The sequence below is a fragment of the Papio anubis genome, chromosome 1, assembly GCF_008728515.1.
Source record: "Papio anubis isolate 15944 chromosome 1, Panubis1.0, whole genome shotgun sequence".
NCBI lineage: Eukaryota > Metazoa > Chordata > Mammalia > Primates > Cercopithecidae > Papio > Papio anubis.
In genome coordinates this window covers 21,347,998-21,368,506 of record NC_044976.1, presented here as the reverse complement: position 1 = coordinate 21,368,506, position 20,509 = coordinate 21,347,998, and the positions used below count along the sequence as shown (strand labels likewise).

Here is a 20,509-nt window from a genome sequence, read left to right as displayed (position 1 = left end):
ATCCACTTGCCTCAGTCTCCCGAAGTGCTGGGATCACAGGCGTGAGCCACCATGCCTGGCCTTATGTACATTCTTTCATGTAATCTTTATAGCAACCCTTTCATTTAGTTTTTGTGTTATTGTCCTCACTGTGTGGATGAAGAAACTGAGGCTTGAACAAGTTAACAAACGTTCCTGGGTCTGTGTGGCACTAACCCCTTCGGTCTTCGTGACTAAACTTACCTGGCCTGTCAGCAGAAAGGTCCCTAGAGCCTTAAGTTACCCTAGTATCCTGCCCCAGAATTACCCAGTGAGTAGAATGCCAAGGTTTGTCTGGACCAAAAATAAGAGAAACAACCTTTGGGAGGTCAAGGCGGGCGGATCACGAGGTCAGGAGTTCAAGATCACCCTGGCCAAAATGGTGAAACCCTGTCTCTACTAAAAATACAAAAATTAGCTGGGCGTGGTGGCAGGCGCCTGTAGTCCCAGCTACTCAGGAGGCTGAGGCAGGAGAATTGCTTGAACCTGGGAAGTGGAGGTTGGAGTGAGCCGAGATCGTGCCACTGTACTCCAGCCTGGGCGACAGAGCAAGACTCCGTCTCAAAAAAAAAAAAAAATTCTCAGGGAATGTAATACACATGTGACCCTAATACAACGGATGGTTCCTTAATCAGACATGCCATTAGGGTCACATGTGTAATACATTCCCTGAGAATTTAATGCGGGGAAAAATTTGTCTCTCCCAATTCATTGGCCTGATTTTTCCAACCATATCACAGCAATAGCTAATTCTTCTATAGGATTTACCATGTGACAGGCCTGTTATGAGAACTAAATATGCGGCCGGGTGTGGTGGCTCATGCCTATAATCCCAGCACTTTGGGAGGCTGAGGCAGGTGAATCACTTGAGGTCAGGAGTTCGAGACCAGCCTGACCAATATGGTGAAACCCTGTCTCTACTAAAAATACAAAAATTAGCCAGGCGTGGCAGCAGGGGCCTGTAATCCCAGCTACTCAGGAGGCTGAGGCAGGAGAATTGCTTAAACCTGGCAGGCAGAGGTTGCAGTGAGCTGAGATTGCACGACTGCACTCCAGCCTGGGCGACAGAGCGAGACTCCATCTCAAAAAACAAAACGAACCATAAAAAAGAACTAAATATGCCTGAAGTCATTTAATCCTTCCAGGGACCCTAAGAAAGGGGTTTATTATTATATTATCCTGTTTTTCAGAAGAAGCAACAGAAGCACAGAGAAATTAAATAACTGCGTAAGGTCATGTGACTAGTGAGTGGTAGAGTTGGGTTTCAAAACAACGTAATTTGCCTCCAGGGTCTGTGTATTCAATCACATGTTTACTACTTCCTACACAATTTGTAACTCATCCTGGTTCCCTCTTGACTTTGACTGCCAGGAAACTCAGAGCCATGATTTGTTTGTTCTTCAGTGTTACTATCCTTAGAAAACTCAGCCCACCATTTCTACCCTAATTAGTCAGTTTTTCATCTTTCTTTTCTTTTTCCCCAGTGGCCTTTGATCCAGGCTTTTATCACTCCTGAATTCTTGGTCTTTAATTATCAGTCAGATGGTCTCGAGGCTGCAATGAAACTACCTCAAAACCCTTTTTGGAAAAGACATGACGTAAGACATCAGATGAACAGATACGGCTTCTGACCAGTTGAGCCAGCTGGACACAGTTGAAGATGTCTTTTGAGCGTCTTTCATGTAACCAGTACTGCCCTCTGCCATGTGGAGGATACAACCGTGAGCCCAGGGTAGTCCCATACTAGTTATGCCAACTGCTATGATAGATAAATCCTGAAAACGCAATGCCTAAATACAATAGAAATTAGTTCAATGTGTGGCCCCCTCAGTCAAGTGATGAGTGAGACCCAGGTTGACTAAGGCTCTGTCCTGTCCAACGTGTAGCTTCCAAGGGGTCCCCTGGTGTTCACATCTGATTGGCAGATGAGAGAAAAGAGCTTTGAGAAAGCCTACATCCTTCTTCACCACTTTGGCCAGGACATGGCATTCATGTTCTCTGCCCATATCCCACTGGTGAACACTAGTTATGTTCCTAATAGCAAGGAGTGCTGGAAAATGTAGTCTGGCTGCTTTTCTCAGAAACAACTCTACATTTGGAAGGGGAACAGCTTTGATGAACAGCTGACCTTGTCCCAGTTTATGAGGAACTTAAAATTATTGAATGGTCTAACCTTATAGAATGGCTAAGAATACCATGCAATATGTAATGTGGCCACAGGGAGGAAAATGGCCTGGCCTTGTTTACAAGAAACCTTGGACAAAAAAAAAAAAAAGGAGCATTTAAGGCCGGGCACAGTAGCTCGCACCTGTAGTCCCAGCACTTTTGGAGGCTGAGGTGGGTGGATCACCTGAGGTCAGGAGTTCGAGACCAGCCTTATCAACCAATGAAATCCTGTCTCTACTAAAAATACAAAATTAGTTGGGTATGGTGGCACACGCCTGTAATCCCAGTTACTTGGGAGGCTGAGGCAGGAGAATTGCTTGAACCCGGGAGGTGGAGGTTGCAGTGAGCCAAGATTGTGCCACTGCACTCCAGCCTGGGCTACAAGGCAAAACTCTGTCTCAAAAGAAAAAAAAAAAAAAAGGGGGAGCATTTACATTTAAACCAAATGTATTTGTCCAACAAGGGAATGGGATGGGGTGTGGGGAGGGGGAGAGTTTATCATGATAGCGAGTATACAGGCAGAGGCTACATTTTCACTTGGCTGAAGGCGCTAGAAGGGGTCACGTGGACAGATGCCTCCTATCAGTCCTTCTAAGTGTGAACTTCCATGTAATGTTCCCTTAGTCACCTCTGAGCACTTACTTTGTGTCAAGTTCTCGGTAAGGCTCTGAGGACCCAGAAACACATGAGACAAGGTCATGGTTACTCAACTGAAATGCAGAAGCAGGATGGAGAAAGGCTGAGCTCTGGAAACAGGAGGCTGGAGTTTAATTCCTAGCTCTGTTATTTCGTAGCTGTGCCTCACTGGAGCTGCCACTTGGCCTCTGGTTCTGTTTCCTCATTTATGAACTAGGAACAACAGTTATCTTCATAGATTAAAGAACCCAGTGACAAAATAGACCTGGAGCACAGTGCCTGGTATGTAGTAAGCACGTTATTTTATTAGTAGTAGTATTTTTATGACAACCTTGGATAAGTCACTTCATTTTTCAAAGCCTCAGCTTTCTCATCCGTAGGATGGAGTTAACACTGACATCACAGGGTTGGAATCTTGCTGTGTCGTGGGGTCGGGAGCTGCCATTTCGTCTCTCCGCTTCCTTCTGGGATAAGTGGGTCGCACCATGCCCACTCGATCGCGGACGGAAACCAGCCCCGTTCGGCGCGCAGAGGAGGAACCTGATTAATAAGGACGCGATTTCCTGGCTGCGCTCCTGGGGAAGGAGGTTTGCTCTGGGTCCCATCCCCCGGCCGGTCCTGCTCAGGAAACGCGGAGAGAAAGCCAGGAACCAGGCCTGCCAGGCCCTGCGGCCCCTCAGCGCCGTCCCTCCTCCCCGGCCCTCGGCTGCAGGAAGCCGGCTGGCGGGAACGCCCTGCCTGGTGGGTGGGAAAGGCGAGAGCGCGCCCGGCACCGGCGGCTTCCCAGACCCGCGGCCGGCTGGCTGCGCGGAGCTGTCACTGCGGCAAACGGCGAACGCGCCGGCCCCCTCCCCCGCCTCCCGCACGCCTGGTGCAGTCGGTCCATTTGTATTTCATGAAGTGCTGCGGCCGGATTCATGGCTCACTGGCGCAGAAGGGGAGAGAGGCTGAGTCCTGTCAAGCGTCAGCGCCCCACCGGGTACGGTCGCAAGCCGCGGGGGCCGGGCTGGGGAGGGAAGGGCGTCCAGCCCTCTCTTTTGGCTGGTGAGATGCTGAGGCCTGAGGGTTTCTAGGTGAGTGTTCAAGGTCATGGCTAGTAAACGGCAGGGCCGGGATGCAACTCGGGGTCTGTTTCACCCTAAAGTTTGTGCCTCGCGTCTGTGGTTCTGCTCTAGGTTTTTGAGGTGTTTGGAGGGCGGGGATTACATTCTTGCAGCACCTCAAGAACCGGAGTTCTGTACCCAGGGGCTACCGATGGCCTCTCAGAGGTCTGTGAACTCCTTGTGTAACATGTTGTGTGTGTTGCATTTTTCTTCGAAGTTCCAAAGGTGTCAGTGATCCAACAAGGGTCAAGAATTATAGCTCTCTGCAGGGCATGGTGACTCACGCCTGTAATCCCACCCCTTTGGGAGGCCGACGTGGGAGGATCTCTTGATTCCAGGAGTTCGAGACCAGCCTGGGAAACATAGTGAGACCCCTCATCCTTACAGAAAATTTAAAAATTAGCTGGACATGGTGGCACATGCTTCTGGTCCCAGCTACTTTGGAGGCTGAGACAGGAGGATTGCTTGAGCCCAGGAGTTTGAGGCTGTGGTGAGGGGTGATTGTGTCATTGCATTGCAGCCTGGGCGACAGAGGTCAGACATTGTCTCAAAAATCGAAAAATCCCCAAAATTATAGCCCTCCAAGCCCGCTATGAGGACTCCAGCTTCATGAGAGGTTGAGGTTCCTCTATGTCTATAACCTCTTGAGAATATTTCTGCAAAGCCCCAGCTGTTACTCTGTAGCAACTTGGGGGCCTCTACAGGATCCCAGATCTTTCTACTGGATCTTGAGACTCTTTCTATAGGATCTTGAGATCTCTCTGGGGATTTGAGCTCTTTATGGGGTCCTGGTGTCTCTTTCTGCGGTTCTGACAATTTCACTATAAGGTCCGGTGGTCCTCCATGGAATGAGTTCTAAACCTGGGCCTCAGGATAGCTATGAACTCCCTGAAATTGTATGCAAGATTTTGTGGGTCTGTCTGTATAGGTGGAATTCTGGAGAGAGGTTTCACGGATTTCACCAGATTCTCAAAAGAATCTGTGATCCCCCAAAAGCTGGGAAAAAATATTGCTTTAGTGCATTCATTTGAACAGGCCTTACTCCTTTCTCAAAAATAAAAGTCAAGGAAGTAGGGGGCCGGGCCGTGGTGGCTCACGCCTGTAATTCCAGCACTTTTGGGGAGGCTGAGATGGGCAGATCGTTTGAGGTCAGGAGTTTGAGACCAGCCTGGCCAACATGGTGAAACCCCATCTCCACTAAAAATATAAAAATTAACTGGGTGGAGTGGCACACGCCTATAATCCCGGCTGCTCGGGAGGCTGAGGTACGAAAATCACTGGAACCCAGGAGGTGGAGGTTGCAGTGAGCCGAGATCACACCACTGCACTCCAGCCTGGGCGACAGAGCAAGACTGCATCTAAAAAAAAAAAAAGTCAAGGAAGTAAAAAGTGGAGGAAATAAAAGACAGTGTTTTCTAGTAGAGTATGGGCTTTGGACTCAGGCATTCCTGGGTTAAAATCCCAATTTCCCACTTACCAGCTGTGTGACCTTGAGCATGTTCCTCACCCTCTCTGAGCCTCCAGGCCACCTCCTCTAGGAAGCCTTCTCCGGCTCCTCAATTGAGTTAGGTCCCCACCCCGCATCCCCCAATCCCTTCTGGCATCTCGCCTGATTCTTTGCAGCACTTAATGGAATTGTTATTAAGTAATTGTATTTAATGTTATCCTGTTTCTCCACTCCTCCAGTCCAGGAAACTTGGGACTTTTGCTGTATTACAGTCTGTGTAGTGCCTGGCACCTGTTAGGCACTCCGCCATTTCTTATGAAATAAATAAAAGTGCAAAGGAATGGAGGGATGCAGGCCGGACACTGTACTAGGGGCAGAAAGGGATCAGAAATTAATAAGCATCATTCCTGCTGTTGAGGAAGTCCCAGGCTGGAGGGGGAAATAAGATGCAAACAAGGAAAACCGTCCTAAATGCACTAATGAGGGATGAACACTAATCGAGGCAAACACTAGCAGGGAAAGCACCAAAAGATCCAAAGATAAGTGAGACCTAGTCCCTGAAGAGCTGAGATGCCTTTCCTTTGTATTATGTGTTACGATTTACAAAGCACTTAGCTTACATGCAATAGCTGGGTATACACTTATTCTGCAGAGGTGGCAAAACTACTGCTGAGAAGAGTTCAATGACTTGCCCAAAGCCACCCAACCAATAATGGCTGCCTGAGTGCATAGCTTATTTGCTTTGGAATACAGCCCATTTCCTCCTGGACTTGGGCTTTGATGTTGAACATGTCTTGGTTTAGATCCTACTAGATGTGTGACCAGTAAGTGACTTTACCTGTCTGAGCCTTGTTCCCAGTCTGCAAGATAGCAGCAATAATGACCCCTATAACCTTTAAGAGGTAGTATATGTAAACTACCCAGCATGATTCTTGGTTCAGAATAAAGGATCTATAAATGTTTGTGGAATGAATGAATGAATGAATGAGTGAGTGAATGAAATACACGTAGTAATGGTTGCCCTGAAACATGAGGGAGCAAAGGAATAGAGAGAACTTAAAATCATGCCATTTGGGGAATGATAGGAGGATTGAGGGCGATTTTATTCCTTCCTAGTCTCACTTTCTATGATTCTTGGCAGACTTTGCACTGGCCTCAATCATACTGGGTAATCATTTATTGTTTGCAAACCAACAAAAGTGAGCCAACTCCAGCTTGGTTAGCTTTCTTTTTATGTATATCTTTACTGCCTTTTTTCTGATGACACAGTAATACTACTCCTTGTAAAAAATTAAATTGCAGAACGATATAATGAGTGAAAATGAAAGCGCAAGTTTAGACATGGTAGACACAAGGTGGTGACATATTGTGATTCTTTGGAAGGTGTGGAAGGGGCATAGGACAGTGTGATGGTGAATTTACGTGTCAGTTTGACTGGGCTAAGGGATGCCCAGATAGCTGGTAAAACATTATTTCTGAATATTTCTAGGAGAGATTAATATTTGAATTGGTAGATTGAGTAGAGAAAATTGCCTCCACCAGTGTAGGTGGGCATGATCCAATTCACTGAGGGTTCAACAGAACAAAAAAGAGGAGGAAGGAAAATTTGCTCTCTCTCATTGAGCTGGAACATCCATCTTCTCCTGCCCTTGGACATTGGAGCTCCTGGTTCTCAGACCCTTGGACCGTAAGATTTATACCAGCACTTCCCTGCCCACAAACCCCCATTCTTAGCACCACCATCTTTTCTGGTTCTCCAGCTTGCAAAAGGCAGACTGTAGGACTTCTCTACTTCCATAATCTTGTGAGCCAATTCTCATAATAAGTAGATTATATATATATATAGATATGTATACTCCTATTGGTTCTGTTTCTCTGGAGAATTCTAACTAATACAGACAGGAAGAAAAAAAAAATTCTGCCTGCTTAAACGTCTTTTTGTCCTGGCCTTGTCATGGTTCCTGGGACTTATATTAGGTGTCTTACTTTTGGCTTGTAGCATTGAAAGTTCAAATGCAACCAAGGTCTTGGGTCAGGGGAGAAAGCGAAAATTGTCTCAGCATGGGCTTTCCTGGAACCCCATGAAGAAGGAGATGGGATCTGTGGAACTTTCTATTGCAGTATGCACAGGTGGCTCAGATGCCCACTGCTGGTATACTTTGTAGCTGTGTTTTCACCCCCTTTCCCCTCCATAGCAAAGTCTTTTTTGAAAGTTCTCACTATATGCACAGACAGAACAGCAAAGGAGGCTGGACACAGTGTCTCACACCTGTAATCCCAGTACTTTGGTAGGCCAAGGCAGGTGGATGACTTGAGCTCAGGAGATGGAGACCAGCCTGGGCAACATGGTGAAACTCCGTCTCTACCAAAAATACAAAAAAATATTAGCTGGGTGTGTGTGTTGGCGGGTACCTGTTATCCTAGCTACGTGGGATGCTGAGGTAGGAGGATTACTCGAGCCTGGGAAGTGGACTTGTAGTGAGCCGAGATCATGACATGGCACTCTAGCCTGGGTGACAAAGTGAGACTCTATCTCAAAAAAAAAAAAAAAAAAGCAAAAACAGAAACAAAATGAAACTCAGCAAAGCGAAAGAAAAAAACCTGAAGTTTCTCTATTTAGCTCTTATTTATTTATTTATTTATTTTAGAGACAGGGTCTTTCTCTGTCATTCAGGCTGGAGTGCAGTGCAGAGATCATAGCTCACTGCAGCCTCCAACTCCTGGGCTCAAGCAATCTTCCCTCCTCAGCCTCCTGAGTAACTAGGACTACAGGTGTGAGCCACCATGCCTGGCGGTGGCTCACGCCTGTAATCCTAGCACTTTGGGAGGCTGAGGTGGGCGGATCACAAGGTCAGGAGTTGGAGACCAGCCTGACCAACATGGTGAAACCCCGTCTCTACTAAAAATACAAAAATTAACTGGGTGTGGTGTTGCACGCCTGTAATCCCAGCTACTCAGGAGGCTGAGGCAGAATTGCTTGAACACGGGAGGCGGAGCTGAGATCTCACCACTGCACTCTAGCCTGAGCAACAGAGCGAGACTGTCTCCAAAGAAATAAAAATAAAAATAAAATAAAATTTTGGCTGGGCGTGGTGGCTCACGCTTGCAATCCCACCACTTTGGGAGGACAAAGCTAAAGGATCGCTTGAGCCCAGGCATTTGAGACCAGCCTGGGCAACATGGTGAAACCCCGTCTCTACTAAAAATACAAAAATTACCCGGGCGTGGTGGGTCATGCCTGTAATCCCAGCTACTCGGGAGGCTGAGGCAGGAGAATCGCTTGAACCTGGGAGGTGAAGGAGCCCAGATCGTGCCACTGCACTCTAGCCTGAGCGACAGAGGGAGACCTCTGTCTCAAAAAAAAAAAAAAAAAAAAAATTTTTTTTCTTTGTTTGTAAAGACAGGGGTCTCCCTCTGTCGCCCAGACTGATCTTGAACTCCTGGTCTCAAGTAATCTTCTCACCTTGGCCACCCAAAGCACTGGGATTACAGGTGTGAGCCACTGAGCCTGGCCTATTTAGTTCTTTATAGTCTCCATATTTTTCTATGCATATACTAAGCATATATTACAAATTATAACTATAGGGTCCTACTACACTTGTAATTCAGCAACTTACTCTCACTCTTTTTACTTAACAATGCCCAATAGAGACCTTTTATTGCCTAATCATACAAATCTATTCCTTTCCTTTTACTATATGGAGCCTCTTGAGGGCAGGGCTATTATTTAGCCCTACTTCCAGTCCAGAGTCCAGCATATGGGAGGTCTTGCTGGGAGGACGAGGACATGTTCAAATAGTAACAGCAACCACTACATCCTGGCAAGAACTAGGTGCCAGGCTCTGAACACAGCTCTTTCAGATGTTTAACCCTCACAGGCACTGTGTGAGAAAGGTGGTATTATTTCCATTTCGCAGATGAGAAACTGAGGTGCAGAGACCTAAAAACCCAAGATTACATAACTAGTAAGTGGCAGACCTGATCTTTCCTGTGCCAAAGGTTTTGCTATTAATAAATGAATAAGTGGTTACTGGGATCATGGGTCCTGGGGAGAAAGTTTTTTCTTCAGAACCTCCCTGGTATGTCCTGGGTTCTTCCTTCCAAGGGTTTGTAGTACTTGGAATCGGCTTTAGCCTTTAGGAGCAACTCAGTAAAGGCCCTTCCTTTGCCTCCAGCAATCTTACGGCCATGCTTACTTTTCACAGGAAGTGGTGTTTTTGAATCTTTTTTCTAAAAATAAGCTATAATTTATTAGGGGCCTTTGAGGACCAGGCCTGGCATTTCAGGACACCCATGTGCCTGCCTGCAGCATAGGAAATTAATCAGAACCCCAAAGTTCTTCCCCTCCTCCCACAGGCCAGTGCTCTGGAAATGCCCAGTGCCTCATTGCAGCTCTCCTAGAGGACTGCAGAGATGCCAAGGGCAGTTTAACACAGATCCACGTCTCTGTAAAGAAGGTGAGAGGAGAAAGGCACGAAGCAGAAATGGGTCAGCTGTGCTGCAAAGAACTCTCAGAGAGAACCCCACGCTGACCCCAGCTTGGAGGCATGCTGAATGACAGAGATGCCCTGGGGCATCAGATGTGACTGCAGAATCCATCTGGGGTCTGCAGACTGCAGTGCTGGTCTCTGTTCCAATGGGAATGCTTTGCAGGGCCGCTTTCAGCAAGCCTCTTCCTTTCTCAAAACTCTAAAGTCTTCCACGTGAAATGATTTAGTGGATTGTAATGAGGTGCTGTGTGGTGTTACGAACTAGAAATAATACCGATGATAGTAATTATATATATAAAATATATATAACATACAATAATTATATATATTTTTGAGACGGGGTCTCAATCTGTCACCCAGGCTGGAGTGCGGTGGCATTATCATGGCTCATTGCAACCTCCACCTCCCAGGTTCAAGGGATCCTCCCACCGCAGCCTCCTGAGTAGCTGAGACTGCATGGGCACCACCAGGCCCGGCTAATTTTTGTATTTTTTGTAAAGAGGGGGTTTTGCCATGTTGTCCAGGCTGGTCTCAAACCCTTGGACTCAAGTGATCCACCCACCTGGACCCAAGTGATCCTCCCAAAGTGCTGGGATTGCAGGCATGAGCCACCGCGCCTGGTCAATATAATACTATTGAAAATAAGAACTACAGGGGCCGGGCGTGGTGGCTCACATCTGTAATCCCAGCACTTCAGGAGGCCGAGGTGAGTGGATCACCTGAGGTCAGGAGCTTGAGACCAGCATAGCCAACATGGTGAAACACCGTCTCTACTAAAAATACAAAAATGAGCCAGGTGTAGTGGCAAGTGCTGGTAATCCCAGCTAATTGGGAGGCTGAGGCAGGAGAATCTCTTGAACCTGGAAGGCGGAGGTTGCAGTGAAATGAGATCGCGCCACTGCACTCCAGCCTGGACGACAAGAGAGGAAATTCATCTCAAAAAAAAAAAAAAAAGAAAGAAAGAAAATAAGAATGACAATCATATTGATTGTGGAACACTGTGCCTGATGCTTTCCAGAAAGTATGTTAGGTAATTTAAAAACAAACACCACAAGACTACATTATTATCCCCATTTTACAGATGAGAAGATAGGCTCAGAGACAGCCAGTATGACCCCAGAACATATGATCCCAGGGTTTTCTGGCATCAGAGCTTCAGCTCCACAAACATGTGTGGGTTCTGACCTCCAGGGAGTGCTAAGAAACAAATGGGAGGTCAGTTCGTTATAAGTTGTAGTGTTCATGCCCACGTGAGGGTTAAACACAATGTTATTGGGTATTCAGAACAGGGAGGATTGCCTTCTGGCTGGGAGAAGCTGGGAGGTGAGACAGCAGGGGAAGAGCTTGAGCAAAGGGTCAAATGTGGGAAAGCAGTGGGTGTGCTAAGAGAAGTCTGGATAAACTTTGTGTGTGTGTGTGTGTGTGTGCGCGCGCGCGTGTGTAAAGGTAGGAAGTGATCATACCAGGCCAGGGCTTTGGCCTTTATTCCATAGGCAATAAAGAGCTTACACAAGCGATGTCTCAAGAGACCAACCATGCTGCTGTAGTCAGAGAGGAAGCAGCCCTCAGCCCATCTGTGCCCTGGCTTGTGAATGTTGCTGTGTGCCAGCGTGTGGGAGGGCATCGGCAGCGAGAGCAGTCTCTGGCTGTGTCCTATACTCTGCTGGGTGTGGGTCTTGGGCTGTCTTCAAAGCCCTCCTCCTGACTTCTCAGGGCCCTAGGTGCTTTTTAGATAGTAGACTTAAAGGAAGTATGTCATAGAAGTATCGGAGGGGATTTTTAGATCGTCTGGTTATTCCCCCCTCCCATTTTAAAGAAGATGAAAGTCGGGAACATAGATGGGAAAGTACTTGTCTAGCGTCACACAACGAATGAAGAGCAGAGCGGGGGACTGGAACCCATGCCTCCTGAGTCTGAGCTGAGTTCCTTCTCTGCATTTGCGGAGTAATAGAAATAGCATTTGTTGAGTGATTATTCCATATCAGGTTCTAGGCTAAGCACCTTTCCATTGATTATCTCATTTAATCCTCACAACCCTTCAGAGTGCCCCGCTTTTTTTTTTTTTCTTTTGAGACAGGGTCTCACTCTGTCACCCACGCTGGAGTGCAGTGGCACGATCACGGCTCACTGCAGCCTCTACCTCCCCGGGCTCAAGCGATCCTCCTACTTTAGTCTACAGGCGCGCGCCACCACGCCCGGCTAATTTTTGTATTTTTTTGTAGAGATGGGGTTTCGCCATATTGCCCAGGCTGGTCTCGAACTTCTGAGTTTAAGCGATCCGTCCGCCTCAGCCTCCCAAAATTCTGGGATTACAGACGTGAGCCACCACGCGGGCCGAAAGTGTCCCTCCTGAAATCGGGAAGTCTTGTCTTCCATTTCGATTTCCCAGGGCGCCTACCACAGGACCTAGCTAGGGAGGCAATAAAAACTTGGTGGAGCCTAAGTCCTGGGAAGAGAAAAAAAGGACGGAGGGGGCGGGGCCTGCAGACCAATCCCGCCCATCACAAAGACCCCGCCTTCCAGACCGCTGACGTCACCACTTGGCCCCGCCCATCATTGTCAGTCCCGCGGAGCCAGAGGCGGCGCCGGTCGCTGGGAGCTGAGCGCCGGAGCCCTCCGCGGGCGGTATCGCTGTCCGGGGCCGCCGAGGTGAGGGTCCGTGAGGCGGCGGCGGGAGCGCGGCGCGGGGGACCGGGACGGGCGCGGGGAGCGGAGGGCGGCGGGGGTGGGGGGCAGGTCCCCGGTGAGGTCGGGGCATCCGCGGCCACGGGGCAGAAGAAACCGCGGGCGCAGCCGGGGAGGGATGGGGGTGTGGAGTTGGAGGAGAGTTGGAGTGGATTTTGGAGGAAGGGCTCAGGAGGAGACCTTTTGGGGCGAGACCCGGCACATGTTTGTGGAGTTGGAGGAAGAGACTCTGAGGAGATTTTTCCTCGGGAGGGGGAGGGAAGGTTCATGAGGAGACTTCTTGGTGGGAGCGAGACTCGGAGGAGAAATGTTTGGGGCAGAGACGCGGAGGAGACATTTTCGAGGGGGCGGCGAAGAGTTTCGGGGGTCGAGTTTGGGGTTGGGGGAGGGGCGCGGTCCGGATTGGGGTGGGGGGCGGCGAGGCGGCCGGGAGGGGGCTGCGCGGGGCCCGGCGGGCACCGGAGGAAGGAAGTGATCAGACAGGAAGGGCCCGGGAGCTCCAGCAGGAGGAGGGCGGTTTGGGAGCCAGTCGGTCCGGCGTGCGGGGCCAGCTGCGGGCGCGGGGCGCGGGGCGCGGGCCAGGCGGGGAGGGGTCCTGCGGCAGCCGCAGCTGTCGGCCGCGCCGGCCCACGTCCCGGGCGCTCTGCTGGTCTCGCAGCCAGACCGCTGGGCCGGGAAGGAATTCGAGGCATTCGCTTTGTTTAAGTTGCCAGTAGACAGTCCTTAGGACTAATTAATGGTGGAATCTGCAGGGGGACGCCGGCGAGCGGGGCCGGGGCCTCTCCCCGCCCGCCGCAGTGAACTTTCCGCAGCGCGGGGCCCGCCTCCCCGCGCACCCCCGGCCCCCGCCCAGCTGCCCGGGCGGGGAAGGAGCCATGGCTTCCCGGAGCGCAGGAATGAAGTGCGGTTTCTGGGGCCGGTGGCCTCTGGCTGCGGAGCCTGCCTGCAGGGAAGCCGGCGTCCCGGAGCGGCCGCGCTGGAGCTTCGGAGCCCCGTTTAGAGCTCTTGGAGGTGGCTGCGGTTTTTGTGCATAACCTTGGAGGAGCCTCTGCGATCCGAGAAAGACTATCTTGCTTTGGAGCATCTGTTTCTTCATCGCGTCAACCCCTTTCCTAACACTGCAGAGCTTGTTGTGGCTTGTTTCGGAAATGCCGAGGCCAGTGCTCACCCTTGCGGGTGGGAGAGGGGAAGAGAGTAGGCACCCCCAAAACCCCTGCAGTGTGATTTCCAGAAGGCCAGAGAGTGCCTGCAGCTCCGCCGTCGCACCTTCACTGACTTGAATGACCTTGGGGGAAGGATTGCGCTGCGGAGCCCCTGGTGCCTTATCTGGCGTTGGAGGAGAAGATACTCTCTGGACCTCCCTGCCTTTTGGGGATGTTTTGAGGGGTGGGGTTTGGTCAGGGTATTTCTTTTACAAACGGCTGCTGTTCTGGCCTAAGGAGCTGGACTGGTGTCAGAGCCGGGAGAATTCAAATCACCTACTAAGATCTGACTACCTCAAATTAGGGAGGGGTTTGGATTTTTAGGAGGACATTTCTTTTTTGGGAATCTGGACGGTATGTTCCAGATTGCCTTCTGTCACTTTGCAACTTTGGTAGTATGCATGTGGATAAATTGAATTACCCCCATAGAAAATTCTTCTCTTGTCAGAAATAATTGTTTAGCTCAGAATTCCCCTGGGGGCAGATTAAGGTTTTGCTCAATTTACTCCTAGAAGAATTTACTTCTAGAAGAATTTTCCAGGTTTCTAAAATTAAATCACTTTTCTAAACATAGTAACTAAAGTTTGAAAAACTGGAAGTAGTGAGCTGGGAAGGGAATGGGTTGGAGGATGAAGAAGGCAGCAAACACTGGTTCTCTGTTGGCCAGTGATTAATAATACGGATTGTTAATTAGCCTTCCTTGATTATGAGGTGTTTTCTTAATCTTAAATAATTTAAGACCAAGAAAAGGAACTAATGTTGTTTAGTTGCCTATTCTGTGTCCGGTAATTATGCTAGGTGGTATAGATCTTAGGCAGTCTTCCCAATAATTTTGTGAGGTGGTAGTTAGCATCCCTTTTTTTGTTTTGTTTTGAGATGGAGTCTCGCTCTGTCGCCCAGGCTGGCGTGTAGTGGCCGGATCTCAGCTCACTGCAAGCTCCGCTTCCCGAGTTTACACTATTCTTCTGCCTCAGCCTCCCGAGTAGCTGGGACTATAGGCTCTCCCCAACCCGCCCGGCTAGTTTTTTGTATTTTTTTAGTAGAGACGGGCTTTCACCGTGTTAGCCAGGATGGTCTCGATCTCCTGACCTCGTGATCCACCCGTCTTGGCCTCCCAAAGTACTGGTTTTTTTTTTTGAGACGGAGTGCTGTCACCCAGGCTGTAGTGCAGTGGTGCGATCTCGGCTCACTCCAACCTCTGCCTCTCACGTTCAAGCTAGTCTCCTGCCTCAGCCTCCCGAGTAGCTGGGAATACAGGTGCGTGCCACCATGCCCGGTTAACTTTTGTGTTTTTAGTGGAGATGGGGTTTCACCATGTTGACCAGGCTGGTTTTGAACTCCTGACCTCAAGTGATCTGCCCACCTCGGCCGCCCAAAGTGCTGGGATTACAAGCATGAGCCACTGCTCCCGGTCAGCATCCCTGTTTTATAGATGAACAAGCCAAAGGTCAGAAAGTAAAGTGACTGTCCCAAGTTCACACACACAACTAGTAAGAAATGGCGCTGGAATTCAAACCCAGATCTGTTTCTCAGGTCTGTGGTTGTCTCTCCACTGTGCACACTGCCTTTGGAATCATGAGACCTAGTTTTTTGGCCTTTGACTCAGCCACTGGGTGACTGTGGGCCCTAGAATAAGTCAATTAGGTCTGTTCTCCAATAATATTGCCTTTTCTTTCAGCAGTGTTGTCAATATGCACTTGAAGTGTGCTTTTTTTTTTTTTTTTTTTTTTTTTTTTTTTGTAAAAAGACAGACATACAAGGCTGTAGTAGTGGTATGTACTATATGCCACTAGGTGCTTGCTTATTTCTTATGATGGAAGCATTTCTGTTAAAATGGAGAGTACCTAAGTGATCATATATTTCATTTATGTAATGGAAGTTGATGGATAGCTAATGGCCCTTCCAGTGTAAAGTGGCCATCATTAAGGTAACATTGTCAGAAACAGAACCATTTTTCATGTAATACAGCTTTCAGGGACAGTATCAACTTATGAGTAAAGCACACTACAGGTAGGACCCGGATAGTCCAGGCTGAAAGATGTGGTATAAACTTTGATGCATATAATAGATGCACAGCAAATATTTGATGAATGAGTGAATGAATGTAATGAATGTATTCCTTTGTTTTTGGAGTGCAGTGGTGTGATGATGTCTCACTGCAACCTCAACTGCCTGGGCTCCAGTGATTTTCCCACCTTAGCCTTCTGAGAAGCTGGGACCACAGGTGCGTGCCACCATGCCTAGCTAACTTTTTTTTTTTTTATTTATAGAGATGAGGTTTCCCTGTGTTTCCCAGGTTGGTCTCCTGGAACTCCTGGGTTCTGGGGATCCTCCAGTGTCAGCCTCCCGAAGTGTTGGAATTACAGGCATGAGCCAATATGCCCTGCCTTGAATGCATTTTTTTTTTTTTTAAAAAAAAGCTTTATTGAGGTATAATTTACATACCATAAAATTCACCAATTTTAAGTGTACAATTTGATGAGCTTTGACAAATGTATACAGTTGTATAATTACCACCACTGCGTTTATTTTTTTAAACTGTGTGTTGTCTTTTAGGAATTGCGTAGCAGATTTATCCCTGGAAATGTTGAGGTTTCTATGCTCAGATTCAATACTGTGAGGTCAGAATCAATATTAGAGTGTTAATGTGCCAACTTGGGAGGAAATAGGAAAACCTTAGGTATTTAATGGTGAGGTAAATGGGAAGAATAAGAGGGAGAGACATTTATTGGATTAGGGGAAAGATAAATAAATTCAGGAGGAAGTAGATTTTAGTTACTTTTAAGACAGAGGATACATTTTGGGAAAAAGTTACCAAAAGATTTAAGGAGTTGAACTTTTTATTTTTTTTTCTTTTGAAATGGTAGCTCCTGAAATATAAAACTTAACATCTTTGGCTGTGCTTAAGAAGTGCTTAACAAATTATGGTTGTTCAAATAATACTTAAGGGTGGGGATGGTGTAAAGTGGTTGAAGGCCTTGCTCTTCCACCTATGACAGAATATCCTTAGTGTTGATGTCTAACTTGTTTTAAGTAATATTCCGCAAAGGGAAGAATACATTAGGTAGCAATTGTGGCTTGTGGGGAAGATTGTTTCTTCCTTTGCATAATTTCTCAAGTCACTGAACTTCTCTCAGCATGCTTTAGCTCAAGTCTCTGTCTCTGTCTTAGAAAATGCCTGGAACCTCTGCTAATGAGCTTCTAGAAGAAGCCCCACTTCTACCTTCTCTTTATTTTTTGATTTTATCTTTATTCATTCTGTTTCTGTATGGTGACTGTTTTATAAACCCCTCTCTCACCCATGAATTTGTCTGAGAATGGAAACTTTTTTTTGCTCTGCCCGAAGCAAAGGAATTCTTGTTACATCCACCATTGGTCCTCCATATGCCATTAGGAAATGATAATTAAAATAACCCTTTAGATCTGCTCAAAGGGGTGACTATAATAATGTTCCCTCCTTGATCAGAGGACGTGCTAATCTTTTCTGTATTGTTCCAGTTTTAGTATTTGTACTGCAGAAGTACTACTCTGTTCACCTTTGAGAAAATAATAACTCTATGAGGTGGTTATTATCCTTATTTTATAAATGAGGGAATTGAGCTCAGAGCAGTTAACTGCCAGAGCAAGTGAGGGGCAGACCATTGATTCAAGCTCAGGTGTGATTGATGCTCAGGTTTGGGATCTGTGTCATTACACACTCTGTTGTATGGGAGTGGAGGGTCAAGGGAAGAGCTTGAAAATACCATATTAAAATATGAGCCGCAACATAACAAGCATTGCTAACCTTTTTAGGCATTGCTGTTGTCATCTATGACTTTCTTAATTTCTGGAGATTCCTCCTTATGTTCTAAGGAATTTATAGTTAATCCTTTAGTATTGCACAACTTCCTGCCCAGACCCAGCATTTTTTTTTTTTTTTTTCTCTTTTTTTTTTTTTTTTTTTAAGAGACAGACTCTCACTGTTTCTCCTGATCTGGAGTATAGCGGCAGTCGTAGCTCACTGCAGCCTTGAACTCCTGGGCTTAGGCAGTTCGCCTTCCTCAGCTTCCTGATGAGCTGGGACTACAAGTGTGCACCACCATGCCCAGCTAATTAAGAAACTTTTTTTTTTTTTGGTAGGGACACGGTTTCACTTTGTTTCCAGGCTGGTCTTGAACTCCTGGGCTCAAGCAATCCTCCCACCTTGGCCTCCCAGAGTGTTGGGATTACAAGCATGAGTGATACCTGGCCCCAACATTTATTCTTTTTTTTTTTTTTTTTTTGAGACAGTCTTACCCTGTCACCCAGGCTGGAGTGCAGTGGTGCGATCTCAGCTCACTGCAACTTCTGCCTCCTGGGTTCAAACGATTCTCCTGCGTCAACCTCCCGAGTAGCTGGGATTACAGGTGCCCACCACCACACCCAGCTGATTATTGTATTTTTAGTAGAGACAGGGTTTTACCATGTTGGCCAGGCTGATCTCGAACTCCTGACCTCGTGATCCACCTGCCTTGGCCTCCAAAAGTGCTGGGATTATAGGTGTGAGCCACCACACCTGGCCTTATTTTTTATAAACTTGGTACTTTGTATCACTGGCTATTTGAATTACCCCTCTGAAAGCTTCTACCAGGGTAATCTTTCATTCAAGACCTGCCGTATTTGCATGTGCCCCTTTGTACCTGTTTCTTTATTTTTACAAAAAAAATTAAAAATATGGAATGCTTTGTGAATTAGCATGTCATCTTTGTGTAGGGCACATACTAATCTTCCCAGTACCATTCCAATTTTAGTATTTGTGTTGCGGAAGTGAGCACTCTATTCCTGTTTTTATCTGGACAAAATAATATTTTAAAAATGTATATTATGGACTGGGCGCAGTGGCTCACGCCTGTAATCCCAGCACTTTGGGAGGCTGAGGTGGGTGAATCACGAGGTCAGGAAATCGAGACCATCCTGGCTAACATGGTGAAACCCCGTCTCTACTAAAAATACAAAAAATTAGCCAGGCGTGGTGGCAGGCGCCTGTAGTCTCAGTGGGAGGCTGAGGCAGGAGAATGGCGTGAACATGGCAGGTGGAGCTTGCAGTGAGCAGAGATCGTGCCACTGTACTCCATAATTGCACTCCAGCCTGGGCGACTGAGCGAGACTCCGTCTCAAAAAAAAAAAAGTATATTACATTATTAGAAACTTTATTATTGAAGTATATAATAACATATACAGAAAAATGCACGTAAAAGTGGAATTTGATGTTTTTTTTCCCCTGCAAACTGAATATACCCATGTAAGCAGCAACTAGATCTAGATCAAGAAACAGCGTTACCAGTACCTAGAAGCCCCTATCCAGTTCCCTTTCAGTTCCTGTCTCCCCTCTACTTCCCAGGGTAATCACCGTCCTGACTTCTGACAGCATAGATTATTTTGCTCTTTTTTTGTACTTTTGTAAAGATTGAATCATATTGTATGTATTCTTTGTGGTCTGGCTCCTTTTATTTAAAACTAACATGAGCGTGCAAAAATTTTTAGTGGTTTTCTTTTAGATTTGGAATAAAATTCAAATTTCAGCTCTTTTTTTTTTTTTTTTTTTTTGAGACAGTCTTGCTCTGTCGCCCGGGTTGGAGTGCAGTGCAGTGGCGTGATTTCGGCTCACTGCAGCCTCTACCTCCTGGGTTCAAGCAGTTCTCTGCGTCAGCCTCCCAAGTAGCTGGGATTACAGGCTCCTGCCACCACACTAAAAAGACAATTTTTGTCTTTTTAGTAGAGACGGGGTTTCACCATATGACGTTGGCCAGGCTGGTCATGAACTCCTGACCTCTTGATTCATTCACCTCGGCTTCCCAAAGTGCTGGGATTACAGGCGTGAGCCACCGCACCTGGCCATTTCAGCTCTTTATTTTGACCTATGATGTCCTGTATAGCCTGGCTCCTGCCTACTTTTCGGGTAGACAATTGCCATCTTATGCCAGTCTCATTGCCTGTTATGCTTCTGTTACGCTAACTTCTTATTTTTATTCTTATTTATTTAATTTTTAGAGATGGAGTCTCACCATTGCTCAGGCTGGTCTCAAACTCCTGGCCTCAAGCTGTCCTTTGGCCTCCAGAGTAGCTGAGATTACAGGCGTAAGCCACTGGCCTTATTTTTAAACTCAATGAGCTGTTTTCTAAAGGGCCTTTGTATGCATGGCTCTGTCTTCCTTGAACACTTCTTTCCCCTGCTCTTTGCATGGCTGCCTTCATGCCTGAGCTTATGTATAAATATCAGGGGTACTTTTCCTCATCATCGCGTCTTGCTAGTCCTTTCCCATTATTCCACATTACTGGCTTCTGTTGCCTCCTTTCATAGCACCTATTGCAATTTATGATTATATATCTGTGTGCATGATTGTTATGTCTTCCCTGCTAGATTCCATGAAAGCAGAGAACTCATCTGTTTTGTTCTCCAGTGTATATCTAGTGCGTAACACAATGACTGACGTAGAATAGGTATTTAATAAATATTTAATGGCCATATTCCCAATTCAGCACCTTTGTTCCCGTTATCTTTTGTCCTTTTCTCTTACGCTGTTTAACTATTTAAATCTTTTCCACCCCTCAAGACTCAGGTCAGTTCTCCCTCTTTGAAGTCTATCATGGCTTTGCAACAGTTAATCTCTCTTCTCTAAAATTTTATAGCATTTATTGCCAATACCACCTCATGTTCATGGAAAATCACACTATCACATATCTTATTTTACCTAGTTGTATCAAAGGTTTCTTATTTTCTCAAAAGTCTTGTAGCTTGTAATG

General features: G+C 47.0%; 1 protein-coding gene, 1 non-coding gene and 1 pseudogene across 9 annotated transcripts in view; 1 reads left to right on the top strand and 2 right to left on the bottom strand.

Annotated features, from left to right (window-relative positions):
• The first annotated feature begins 3,231 nt into the window (after positions 1 to 3,231).
• LUZP1 (leucine zipper protein 1) overlaps positions 3,232 to 20,509 on the top strand; it is a 95,892-nt gene continuing 78,614 nt past the window's right edge. For 3 of the 8 annotated variants that reach the window (XM_017958088.3, XM_017958062.3, XM_017958060.3), the window contains exon 1: positions 12,132 to 12,509. The gene's annotated coding sequence lies outside the window, so the exon portion shown is untranslated. Of the gene's footprint in view, positions 3,800 to 3,834; positions 3,894 to 12,131; positions 12,510 to 20,509 lie in introns of those variants that run through there. The other 5 variants (XM_009201501.4, XM_017958056.3, XM_017958072.3 and 2 more) reach the window with 4 other exon arrangements.
• LOC116272059 lies at positions 17,175 to 17,271 on the bottom strand (annotated as a pseudogene).
• LOC116272033 lies at positions 18,434 to 18,540 on the bottom strand. Its single transcript, XR_004180759.1, has one exon. It is a non-coding gene; the product is annotated as a U6 spliceosomal RNA (small nuclear RNA).